Source organism: Lactuca saligna, chromosome 8, assembly GCF_052625555.1.
Source record: "Lactuca saligna cultivar CGN05327 chromosome 8, ASM5262555v1, whole genome shotgun sequence".
Lineage (NCBI taxonomy): Eukaryota > Viridiplantae > Streptophyta > Magnoliopsida > Asterales > Asteraceae > Lactuca > Lactuca saligna.
This window is the reverse complement of record NC_136424.1, coordinates 10,258,996-10,272,207: the sequence shown is the minus strand read 5'-3', so window position 1 is coordinate 10,272,207 and position 13,212 is coordinate 10,258,996. Positions and strand designations below refer to the sequence as shown.

At 38.5% G+C, this 13,212-nt stretch overlaps 1 non-coding gene across 1 annotated transcript; it reads right to left on the bottom strand.

Moving 5' to 3' along the window:
* Nucleotides 1-787: 787 nt before the first annotated feature.
* On the bottom strand, nucleotides 788-894 carry LOC145013409 (small nucleolar RNA R71). Its single transcript, XR_013664970.1, has one exon. It is a non-coding gene; the product is annotated as a small nucleolar RNA R71 (small nucleolar RNA).
* Between the last annotated feature and the right edge of the window lie 12,318 nt (nucleotides 895-13,212).

The following is a 13,212-nucleotide window of genomic DNA, read 5'->3' as shown; positions in this document are numbered from 1 at the left end:
ATCACGACGTGAATTCAACAGTTCTTCATTTTCTTTGTTTTTCTTTTATTTAGTTTTTGTTCAGTTTTACATTTTTATTTTTTTTATTTTGCAGGAGTTCATGACCAGAGGCTCTAACACACCTTTGGTACCACCACTTGAAGATCCAGAATCGGCCCTTCACAAAAAGAAAGATAAGAACATGAAAGAAGATCAAACACCAAAGAAGACACCTTTACAAGAATTCAAGTCAGTGTTCTCAAAGAAGTCAGGAAAGAAAACGTAAGATTCGATTTCATCTTCAAAGAACAAGAGCAAGGTTGAAAACTTAGATGAAATACCTGCCCAAACCAAATCCGAATATGATACCGATCTTGAATTTGAATTACATACGAGTGAACCCGGAAACGAGCCAAGGAACGAGATGGTGAACATTGAAGAAATGTCAATGGGAGCTTAAAGGAAGCGAATAAGAGATGATGTTGGTCCAGGTTTAGTACAACCTGTCGTACCTGCCACTATCACATTCGAGTTGAAAGGACATATCCTTTCTGCACTGAAGGATATCTCATTCTATAGAAAATATCATGAGGATGTGTTTAAGCACTTAGATGAATTCAATGACATTGCATATTATTTTAATGTCCCGAATGTTAATAGAGATACCGTCTTGCTAAGGATGCTTCCCGTTACTTTTAAGGGAGCTGCGAAGGACTAGCTAAAAGCACTACCACCTGGTACGATCACTACTTGGGCTCAGATGCATGAACAATTCTTAGATCAATTTTGCCCACCATCCAAGATAGCTAAACTCAAAAAGGCGATAGCTAATTTTGAGCAAAACCCAGGGGAGTCACTTTACGAGGCATGGGAGTGTTACAAGGGGTTGTTAAGGAATTGTCCTCAACATGACCTTAACATTCAACAAGAGGTGTCTATATTCTATGATGGGGTCAATGTATTGACAAGGCAACTCCTCGATTTTCAAGGGCCACTTACAATGAAAATTCTGGCCGAGGTCAAGGAACTAGTTGAAGAATTTGCAAAGCATTCTCGGGAATATCACAATCCAAGACAAAATGGAGTAAAAGGCAGTGGAGGTGCTCATTCTGAAGAAATGGCTGCTATGATGGAAATGCTCAATACTATGGACCGAAGGTTGAACCAAATGGACGAATCAACTCATGCAATTAGAGTTGGATGTCAGAGGTCTAATGGGCCACATTTGACTAAGGACTGTAATTTGGATGATTATGGAAATAAAAAGGCTCAAGTTTGCTACTCGAGTGAGGAAAAGTATGATGAAGATTGGAGAAAACCAAAGAAAGAGTGGTTGCCATATGATGAGAACAAGAAAACAGAAGGAGGAGAAATACAGACAAACAGGTAGAGGTTTCTATCAAAAGGATCAAAAGTTAATGATGAAGCTTCAGAGAATGTGTTAGCACGTTTTATGGAAGCTTCAGCAAAGAGACATAACGACACTGATGTGGCCTTGAAATATCAAAAGTTAATGATGAAGGAACAACAAGCTGTGATGATTGACCATCAAACATCATTAAGAAATCAGCAAGCATCGATTCACAATCTTGAAGTCCTAATTGGTCAACTAACAAATTTGGTTAACGAAAAAATTTCTCAAAAATTTCCCGAGAAAAAGACTCAACCTCATGTTATGGTGATTGACACTGAAGAAGAGGCCATCTCTGAACTCTTAGAAGCAATAGAGGAGGAGCTAAAGCCATCCGAACCAAAGCCAAAGAAGTCAAAGCTAGAAAATGAATTTTTTGCTAAAACATCAGACTCACGTCGTGAACCTCCCATGTTCAGGGCGTGGCCTCGATCTGAACATAAGATTTCAGAATTCGTTCCAGCTTACTGACCACCTTTTCCTTTTCCATCTCGAGCACATCTTAGTCCACCAGAAAGGGAACACCTAGACTATATTAAGAAAATAAAGGGTATTCCCATTAATACCCCTTTTATCGATTCACTTTCAAAAATTCTAGAATACAAAAAGTTCCTACAAGATCTAGTAGACACTTGTCAGCAACTAAATAAAAAATTCTAAGGCCATTCTTAGTGAACAAAGCTCAAGAGCTGTGATGGGGGAAATACCTAAGAAGATGAGAGATCCTGGACGCCTCACTCTTCCATGTGAGTTTGGTAACAATTTGAAGACTTATGATTTAGGCGATTCTGGGGCTAGCATAAATTTAATGCCATATTCGTTCTATCAAAAGCTGAATATTCAAAAAATGAAGGCTACAAAGATGACCACCCACATGGCCAATCGTTCGGTGACACACCCAAGGGGAATCGTAAAAGACATCCTTGTTAAAATTAGGAAATTTGTTTTCCCAATTGAATTTGTGATTATGGATATGAAGGAGGATGTAAATATCTCAATTATTCTTGGTCGTCCCTTACTAAATACTGCTAGCGCTTAGTAGATGTTCGTGAATCCAAGCTTACATTGAGGGTTGGTGATGATAAAGAGGATTTTAGAGCACAAGATGGGTTTCAAGGAATTGAAGTTAATGGTGAGGTGTTCAATATTCATAAAGATTATGAACTTGAAGAATCAGAACAACTCATGGAGGAAGAGATCAAGACAATTCATCAAGTTAAACGTACCAAACCAAGAGCATCTGTCCCGTTCTTTGTTGAAGTGATTACCTACACAAAGCCAACAACATTGATGAATGATGAAGAAGATGATTTGTCAAGTGATGAAGATGGGGTTATCTCGGTGGATACGGTTCCAGTGGTGAACGAAGAGAAGGTTCCTATTGAGCTAAAGAATAATGGAGAAAAATTAGAAACAAAAGGGACCAAGAGAAAGCTCGATTTAGATGAAGTAAAATCTAAAAAATAAAATTCAAAGAAGGTATATCTTAGACGGGTTCAAGCGTACAAGAGAAGATGGAAAGAACAAAAGGAGCAGGTGGTGGACTCCTCTGATAGCTTGATGTACGAGACACGGAGTCCAACTCACGACTCCATAAAAAAGAAGCGCTTCTCGGGAGGCAACCCTAGTTTGGTTTGCATTTTCTTTTCTTTTCTTTTTAGGAATTATTTTTAGGAAAGTGATCATTTCATCATCTAAAAACTTCTTAAATGGTAAAAATTATATGTGGGGTACTTAGAATTAAGTGGTAAACAATTAGAATAAATAAATATCATAATTTACATTATATTTGGTCCAGACTATATTTCACATCGTGGGCATATGCTTTACGTCGTGAATGGGATTGATAAACGGGGTACCATCGTCTAGCCCAGCTTTGAAGCCCGGATCTTAGCCCAACTTGATATTCATGTCGTGACAGTTAAAAACATCCGGGGGGGACCAGTTACATAATCACCTTGACCCACTCCCTTTGTTTATTCTACTTCCGCACGAAGTGAAGACGCCCCACAACCAATTTTTCTCCATTTTCCTTCCAATAATATTGAATACTTTGTCTCTTAACTACATTTGGTAAGTGATTCATCCCCCAATTGTTGCTATTGTTCACATTACATGCTTTTTAGAGATTAGGGTTTATGTAGATGCAAAAATCCCCAAATTGATTTGATTAGTTAGTATTTTTAGGATGAATGGCCTTAGATTAATGGAATAAACAAACCCCAAGTATCATACATGTCAGATTTGGACTTTAACCTGGAAGATTGAGAATCACGTCCCGACCACGATTCACGACGTGAACTGCCAGTACACGTCGTGTACTCTGGGCGAACATATATTCTGGTTTTGTTTTTAATTAGAAATTTTGGGCATTTTGTTTTTGTTTTTCTTTTGTTTTGGTCAATGCAAGAATATGGGTCCAAGAAGAGCTGTTCAGCAAGAGGAGAATCCTATTGATGTTGTGAGCATTCATCCATTATACCGGTTTCCACGCGACATTTCTCGGGCATTATTGACCACATATGAAAATCATTTGGGATGGCTATATAATAGAGACTTTGTGATAGCACCTATTGTCGATTGGGGATGGTTGCGCGATGTGGGTATGATTTTGGAATTAGAGCGTTATTGGAGAAGGTGTACGAGGGGGTTGATTTTTCTTTTACATGTCATGGTTGGAGGAATTTGTTTGCAATTCAAGAACCCGTTTATCGGGAGTTATCGGTGGAGTTTTTCTCTACTGTAAGCTTTGAAGAATAGACCGTGGACTTTGATTATAACCGGGCATTTACTTGGCGTATGGACTTGTATCCGGTTAGGTGGGGTATATCGGGAATGTAGTCTTCGGGAGTTTACTTGGCGTATGGGGTTGTTTACGGAAGTGGAGACTCAATCTCCATTCTTTGTGCCCTTTTTACTTGGGTGTGTTCGGGATTTTAATCCCGACATTTTGGACGTTCAGTTTTGGTGAACTATCTCCAATCACGAGTATAATCCTCGTGATTATAGTGAATCACAGATTTGGAATCCCGTGTATGGTTTTCTTCATCGCCTCATCACCTTTTCGATCAACCACAAGCACCATGGTGATAAGGTGTCTATTCAGAATTTGTTCTTTTTGTGGAGTATTATTACTCCTAGCATTTGTTGCGACCTTGCTTACATGCTAACTCAATTTTTTGGGAGGAAGGCTAAAAATTCTAGGCCTAGGAGTCTGATTATGGGTGGATATTTGGTCACCCGCCTTGCCCGATCATACAATATTTTGACTCCTAATTTTATTCGGAATCTTACTTGCTTCCCGGATAATGATTTGACGATTCAGTTTTTGGGTATTATGCGAGTGGTGGTGAATGTTGGGGGAGGATATGTGATACCTCCAGAAGATGATGAGCGTCCGACTGATCAACCCGAACCACAACCAAGGCCTCGGCAGAGGAATGTTCGAGGACGAGGCGAGAGAGGACAACCGGTGCAACAAAATGCACCATGTGGAGGAGCACATTTTGGAGGAGACATGTATGGATATTTTGATCAATTATCCTTGAGCACTAGTTAGATCGGGGGTACGATGGAGAATATGGTCCGACATTTCCAGATTGAGCAACCACTACATTAGGGGGTCACTACCCCGTTTGCCCGACATGGAGCTTGTATCAACAATAAATGAGAGATGGAGAAGGACCAAGTGGAGCTCAAGGACATGAAGATGATGATTGATCTCTTTATTTTAGCTTTATTGTGTTTTTGTTTAATTTTATTTTGGTTTGAATTTTGTTTGGGTTGTTGAACTTTTGTTAAACTACTATGTTACTTTTATTTTTACTTTGGTTGCTATGTTTCAGAATTTCTAAGGAGTCTCGGGAAGGAAGGTCAAATTATGAGCTTTACTGTTAACAAAGGGTCGTTTAGAGTTTAGAGTCACGAGTTGAGACCCATGTAACGCCCATAGATCAGGGCTAGTCAATTTAGAGACGATAAGCATCAAAAATGACTTTTTGATAGAAGATTATTTAGAATGAATAATCTTAACTAAGTTGTAGTATATGTTACAAGGATTCCGTACGTATAAAGAACGCCAAAATCCGAGTTATAACGAAGAAGTTATGACCTGTCGAAGTTTCGCGACAGAACCGTCACGACACAGCGCGACGTAAAAAGTGAATTTACATTAGAGCGATATTTAGCCTTAGCAATCTAAATGAAAGTCTTAGAATATGTTAAACCATGAGCGTGCATAAGAAGAACGTCCAAATTTGACTTCGTATGAGGAAGTTATGATTTTTCTAAGTTTCGACTTAGCAGTATGTAGCCCGATGTTCGAAATGAGATCGAGCGATATTTAGCCAAAACTTTCTAAATGAGAATTGAAGATCTCATCAATAGTAGTACAACGACGGAAAGATAGACGAAAATGTACGTCAGACGAAGGAGTTATGATTTTCTAACAGAGTTTTCCTGTCCCGACCTACTAAAAATAATATAATAAAAATAAAGTAAAAATTAGCCGATGGAGTCTAAATGAAAGTTGTAGATAGGGATGAGCAAATTGACCGGGGAACCGGGCGGAACCGGTACCGGAACCGGAACCCGCACTGGAACCGGAACCCAATGGAACTGATCGGGCCAGGACCGGGATGTTATTTTTGTGGATTTTGGAACCGGGAACCGGTAGTAACCGGAACCGATATAACTGGAACCGGTAGAACCGGAAAAAACCGGTAGAACTGGCAAAAACCGGAACCGTATAATGCTATTTTTCAAGGACTGGTTCCAACATTTGAAGACACGACAAGAACGGTAGGAACCGGGAACCGGTAGAACCGGAACCGATAGAACCGCCAGGCCAGTTCGGTTTTTGATTTTGGCCGAAGCTGGTTCCCGGTTCCGGGCCGGTTCGGGCCGGTTCCAACCGGTTCGGCCCTTTTGCTCATCCCTAGTTGTAGATCCTGTTTTTAGTTACGCGTGCATATAAACAACGTCAAAAACGGAGTTCGTATGCGAAAGTTATGAATTTCTGAAGTTCGGGGCGCGAAACCCCAACAATGTGTCAGAGTTCACGACGTGAACTCAGTACTGACGCCTTCTGAAGCCTTCCAGAGCAAGTGGACTGATGAAGAACGCAATGACGATTGCCTGACTGAACTCATGATGTGAATTTTGAGATTTCACGACGTGAATTCAGTATTTCAGCCCTATAAATAGAAATCGAAGGGGAGCCGATTTTGTTTGCTATTCCCTTGATCTCTCACTCCCGATACCCTCTCTAAGCCCTATTTTAACCCCTCGAAGCCCCGGTATCATCTCGAGACCCGAAGCGAGTCCCGAAGCCCGAAGATCCCGAGAAGTGCGATTCCCGAGCCGAATCTCTGCCCGCGAGAAGTCTATTTTTGTGAAGATCTTCCAAATCTACCGAAGAATACTACTTCTACAAGCCGTAGTGCTGTCCGATCATCTTCTGATCAAGTGAGTGTGTGGTTACTTTCTTCTAACGCATAATTATTAAGTATTTAATATAAAATACGTGTTATGTGTATATTTTGTTGTTATATGCGTGAATGTATGTTCACTTTCTTCTATCTCATAGATACGATTTATTCTCTATGAAATAAGTGTTATGTGTATGTGTCTCATCTGTTGTTTGGAATATGTATTGAATGAGAATGCTATACATGTTTTAAACTATGTATAAAAATATATATTTTTATCTACTAATATGTCGGGTAGAACATGGATAGATAGTTGTGTGATAAACAGATGAGAGGCCTCAATGTCATTGTAATCCAGTCATCTAACAGAATTTAGATGACGACCACAGACTTTTCTAGACAGTCCAGTGGAACGCTAGCAGGCTCATAACCTGTAGGTGTTAATGAACTTGGATGTTCATTCGCTGTATTCCATCCCCTTCATGGTTGCCTTATTTGTCTTATATTGCTGAGGAACCCCCGAAGCATGTGTCGTCGCCCCGATGAAATATTCTTAGACTAGGTCCCTTGTGTTAGTTGTCTTAGGGACGTAAGGTGAGAATAACGGGAATGGGTAATTGGGTTATTATTGGTTGATTAAATTAAATTAATTATTGTGGGTTGAAAACCCTATATGCTCACCAGGCTCCCAAGCCTGACCCACTTAGTTTTCTTTGCATTACAGGTAATGACACAAAAGTACAAGTTGGTGGACTTGACGAGAGATTTTGGATTATAGATTAGTAGTTACAAATAACTGTTGTAAGGTTTATTTTATATTGTTTATGCTTTTGGTCTGTATCGAACATGACATCCCGAGGTTTTATTATTTAATGAAAATACATTCTCTTTGAGAAATGTTTTGATAAATGGTTATCATATTTTTGTTTTTGGGAACAAATTCCGCAACAGTTTTCTTTAAACGATTACGCTGATTTTAAAAAAATAAAGCATAAACAAATCGGTCTTTTTTGGCCGTGAAATTGGGGATGTCACAATTGGTATCAGAGCATTAGTTTAAGCGAACTAGGAATTTGTAAGAAATTTCTAGACTTAAACTTAGGATGCTAAGCGATGATTGTGAGTTGAGTGTGTCTTTTATATTTTAGGCAGCACACCTAAATTGACACGAGCACTAGTATGCTTTAGGAAAGATGCCTAAAATGATTTTACGTGTTAAATGCTATATGTTTGCCATATATGATATTGTTTGTTCAAGTCTATGGTTTGTTGCCGACTGGATCTGGAAACCTTATGTGTTTAGGATTCTAAGCGTACGAATACGGTATTAGAACTAGCATGTAAACGTTTCGGAGTGAAAATGATGATTTGCATGTCTATTGAAATATAGATCTAAATTCACCTAATTTGGTGTATAGATCGAAATGGAAAACACACAAAATGGATTGGGAAACGATAAACTGCAGCCTGAGCCACACGTGATTGGGAGTGCACCAGAGCTATCAGCTGCACCTGAGCCAATCACGATGGCGGGAGTATACGCAATGGTGAGAATGATGTTGGATCATCAGATGAAGGAAACAAAGCATTTACTTCAACAAAGTAAGGATGAACATACTGTGCCAGTACGCCAGGAACCTACTCTTGAGACAACTATCAGGGTTGCTAAGTCAGTCGAAGAAGTGATCAATGGTTGTATCGCTAACCAGGTTGAAGTTGGCAAGAAGAGGAAATTTGAGGGGTCTTCAAAGTCTGACAAGAGAAACATGTTCTCGAAGTCTAGAAAAAGAGAAGATGATGAAAAATGGTGCGGGAAATGCAAAAAGAAACACTCGAGAAAAAGTGGTGAGGAGGTGACATGTTTTAAGTGTAGAAAGCATGGGCATTATACCAATGAATGTACATTCAATGAAAAGGTATGTTACGGATGTAATGAGGAAGGGCACTTCAAACAAGACTGCCCAAAGAGGGGAGAAGCTACAAATCCAAATATTCCACTGAAACATTTTGAGAGATGCGATGAAGAGGTGACTTGCTACAAGAGTGCAAAGACAGGGTATTATGCCAACAAGTGTGTATACAAAAAGAGGGTGTGTTATGAATGCCGAGGAGAAGGGCATTTATCTAGGGACCGCTCGAAGAAGAATGAGGGAGCAAAACCAAATGCAATGCTATAGCCAAAGGCAGAAGCATTTTAAATGATCCTTGACGAAGTAGAGATAAAGCGAGGAATCAAGGATGAAGAATTCGTATCAAGGTATAACTAGTATCAAGAAGTGTAGCCTATTAGAGGCATAGTATAGGGTGAACTTGAACTTTTGTGTAATAGTTTCAAGAATTAATATAAACCCTGGTTTTGTTATCTAATGTGTTGAATGACATCTATCGAAGGTTATCGTAAGAGTGGTATCTTGCCTTTAGAATACGTCTGATAAAATAACGGAATGTTAAGAGGAGTACGATATGTTTGAAGTACACCTGCGGTTGGCAAGATGATGGAACGATTGGTGTAATTCTTGAAGTTATCCCATCGTCTGGAATTTCCATCACCAACCGAGTTGAAGTAGAATTGATGATTGAAGATACGCATGGAAGAAGTCCTAGTAGAGTCTAGGAGAATTTTTATGATTAATTGGACACATTAGTATGTGTTAAATTGTTTTGTGATTTTAGGACTTGGGGACTGCGAGACAATACTTGGGACGAGTATGAGTAGGTGTGAATAGTAGTAAAGATCTGTACTATTGGAAGCACAGGACTCATGCTTGGATCAGGGAAAGTCGCAAGGTTACCAAGAAACTAGTAATTGATTCCATTTTATTCATGTATCTCATTACCATTGTTTCAGTAATGACTAGTAAGAGGGTTGTTATTCTGACCCTAGCGGTCATGACAAATTGAGTCTGACTACAATGAGTTTGTTACTTGGTTCCAAGAACCGAGTTTGATGTAGCATCTGACTTAAGTCGGAAGATTGAAATAAATGCAATCGATAGCATCGTGCTCGTTGTTAATGAAGTTAGTAGCTAGAAATGCTACATGCTAAAATGTGATTATATCACATTAGCATATGAAGGAAGGTATAATCCATTCTGGAATTTGACTCTAAGAGACTTGAGTCTAAGCGTTGCATCATACGATGAGAGGTCATTAGAACATGACCCATCGGTCTGTTACAATAAATAAAGGAGAGTACTTATCCTAAGAAGAAGAAGGAGTCACAATAAGGTTTTATTTTGTAAACTCAAAGGTTACAATTGAAAGTACAACATAGTACGAAGAGCATATGTAGGATTGAGCACTACCTGCTATCGAAAAGTCCAAGAGTTAGATACTCTTTCGAGGAAATATAGAACTTACGGTTATTACCTAGGATAAAGAAATAACGTGTGGAATCATATTGTAAGCCCTATTTCGTTGATGATTCCGGGACGTAATCATCCTAAGGGGGAGATAATTGTAACGCCCGTAGATCAGGGCTAGCCAATTTAAAGACGATAAGCATCAAAAATGACTTTTTGATAGAAGATTATTTAGAATGAATAATCTTAACTAAGTTTTAGTATATGTTACAAGGATTCCGTACATATAAAGAACGCCGAAATCTGAGTTATAACGAAGAAGTTATGACCTGTCGAAGTTTCGCGACAGAACCGTCACGACACAGCGCGATGTAAAAAGTGAATTTATGTTATAATGATATTTAGCCTTAGCAATCTAAATGAAAGTCTTAAAATATGTTAAACCGTGAGCGTGCATAAGAAGAACGTCCAAATCTGACTTCGTATGAGGAAGTTATGATTTTTCTAAGTTTCGACTTAGCTGTATGCAACCCGAAGTTCGAATATGAGATCGAGCGATATTTAGCCAAAACTTTCTAAATGAGAATTGAAGATATCATCAATAGTAGTTCAACGACGGAAAGACAGACAAAAACGAACGTCAGACGAAGGAGTTATGATTTTCTAACGGAGTTTTCCTATCCCGGCCTACTAAAAATAATATAAAAATAATATAATAAAAATAAAGTCAAAATTAGCAGATGCAGTCTAAATGAAAGTTGTAGATCATGTTTTTAGCTACGCGTGCATATAAAGAACGTCGAAAATAGAGTTGGTATGCAAACGTTATGAATTTTTGAAGTTCGGGGTGCGAACCCTAACAATGTGTCAGAGTTCACGACGTGAACTCAGTACTGAAGCCTTCCAGAGCAATTGGATTGATGAGAACGCAATGAAGACTGCCTGACTGAACTCACGACGTGAATTTTGAGATTTCACGACGTGAATTCAGTATTTCAGCCCTATAAATAGAAATCAAAGGGCAGCCGATTTTGGTTGCTATTCCCTTGATCTCTCACTCCCGATACCCTCTCTAAGCCCTATTTTAACCCCCTGAAGCCACGGTATCATCCCGAGACCCGAAGCGAGTCCCAAAGCCCGAAGATCCCGAGAAGTGTGATTCTCGAGCCGAAGCTCTGCCCGCGAGAAGCCGATTTTTGTGAAGATCTACCGAAGAATACTACTTCTACAAGCCGTAGTGCTGTCCGATCATCTTCTGATCAAGTGAGTGTGTGGTTACTTTCTTCTAATGCATAATTATTAAGTATTTAATATAAAATACGTGTTATGTGTATATTTTGTTGTTATATGCGTGAATGTATATTCACTTTCTTCTATCTCATAGATACGATTTATTCTCTATGAAATAAGTGTTATGTGTATGTGTCTCATATGTTGTTTGGAATATGTATTGAATGAGAATGCTATACATGTTTTAAACTATGTATAAAAATATATATTTTTATCTACTAATATGTCGGGTAGAACATGGATAGATAGTTGTGTGATAAACAGATGAGAGGCCTCGATGTCATTGTAATCCAGTCATCTAGCATAATTTAGATGACGACCACGGACTTTTCTAGACAGTCCAGTGGAACGCTAGCAGACTCATAACCTGTAGGTGTTAATGAACTTGGGTGTTCATTCGCTGTATTCCATCCCCCTCATGGTTGCTTTATTTGACCTATATTGCTGAGGAACCCCCGAAGCATGTGTTGTCGCCCCGATGAAATATTCTTAGACTAGGTCCCTTGTGTTAGTTGTCTTAGGGACGTAAGGTGAGAATAACGGGAATGGGTAATTGGGTTATTATTGGTTGATTAAATTAAATTAATTATTGTGGGTTGAAAACCCTATATGCTCACCAGGCTCCCAAACCTGACCCACTTAGTTTTCTTTGCATTACAGGTAATGACACAAAAGTACAAGTTGGTGGACTTGACGAGAGATTTTGGATTATAGATCAGTAGTTATAAATAACTGTTGTAAGGTTTATTTTATATTGTTTATGCTTTTGGTCTGTATCGAACATGACATCTCGAGGTTTTATTATTTAATGAAAATACATTCTCTTTGAGAAATGTTTTGATAAATGGTTATCATATTTTTGTTTTTGGGAACAAATTCCGCAACAGTTTTCTTTAAACGATTACTCTGATTTTAAAAAAATAAAGCATAAACAAATCATTCTTTTTTGACCGTGAAATTGGGGATGTCACAACCCACAATTGGAAATAAGTGTGGGGTGCGTCGTTAGAGAGGAAAGAGTAACTGAAGAGTCCTAAGTTGTTGCAATTAGCAGTGTCTTATTTCATTTATATGTTGATAAAATATCCAAGTTGAAAGAATAAATGGAAGATTTTATTGCTTGAATGCCCAGGTTTCACGACGTGGTATCCTTCAACACGTCGTGAATCCAAACACAATGGGTTTGGGGGAAACGTTTTTTAGCGAATTCAAGACGTGTTTCTTTTCTTCACGATGTGATTAGTAAATTTACACATAATTAAGATCCATTGATGCATTTTACTTCTTGGTTCACCATGATTCTTCTTGGGATTGTTATGAAGATTTTTATGGCTCGTTTCCTTTCCCATGTAATGCCGCATATGCTTTCCGGCATTGTTTTTCATACCTTGGAGCTTTGCACCCCGTTTATTGAAAATTGAAGTTTTGATTCCGTATTTTATTGGCGCGTTATACATTTTGAGAGACCAAGATCCAATTTCCTATCTAGAAGGAGTCCAAATTCAAGATGCACATTTCATCCACACGATTGAAGTTCGATTCTGCCACTTCTATTCCAGGGGAGTCTGTTCCTTTTTCTCCATTTTACTATTTTTTTTATATTTTATGCATACAATGAGGGCATTGTATGTAATAAGTGTGGGGTAGGGGGTCAAAAAAGTAAATTGCTAGAAATAGGTAAATTAATTTTTTTTATAGGTTTGAAAGAATAATCTAGTAATTAGATCTAGTAATAATGATAATTTTAACTTTAGTTGCTAGTGTTGCATAGGGTGATCTGATGAGATCTCAAAAGTTTTGT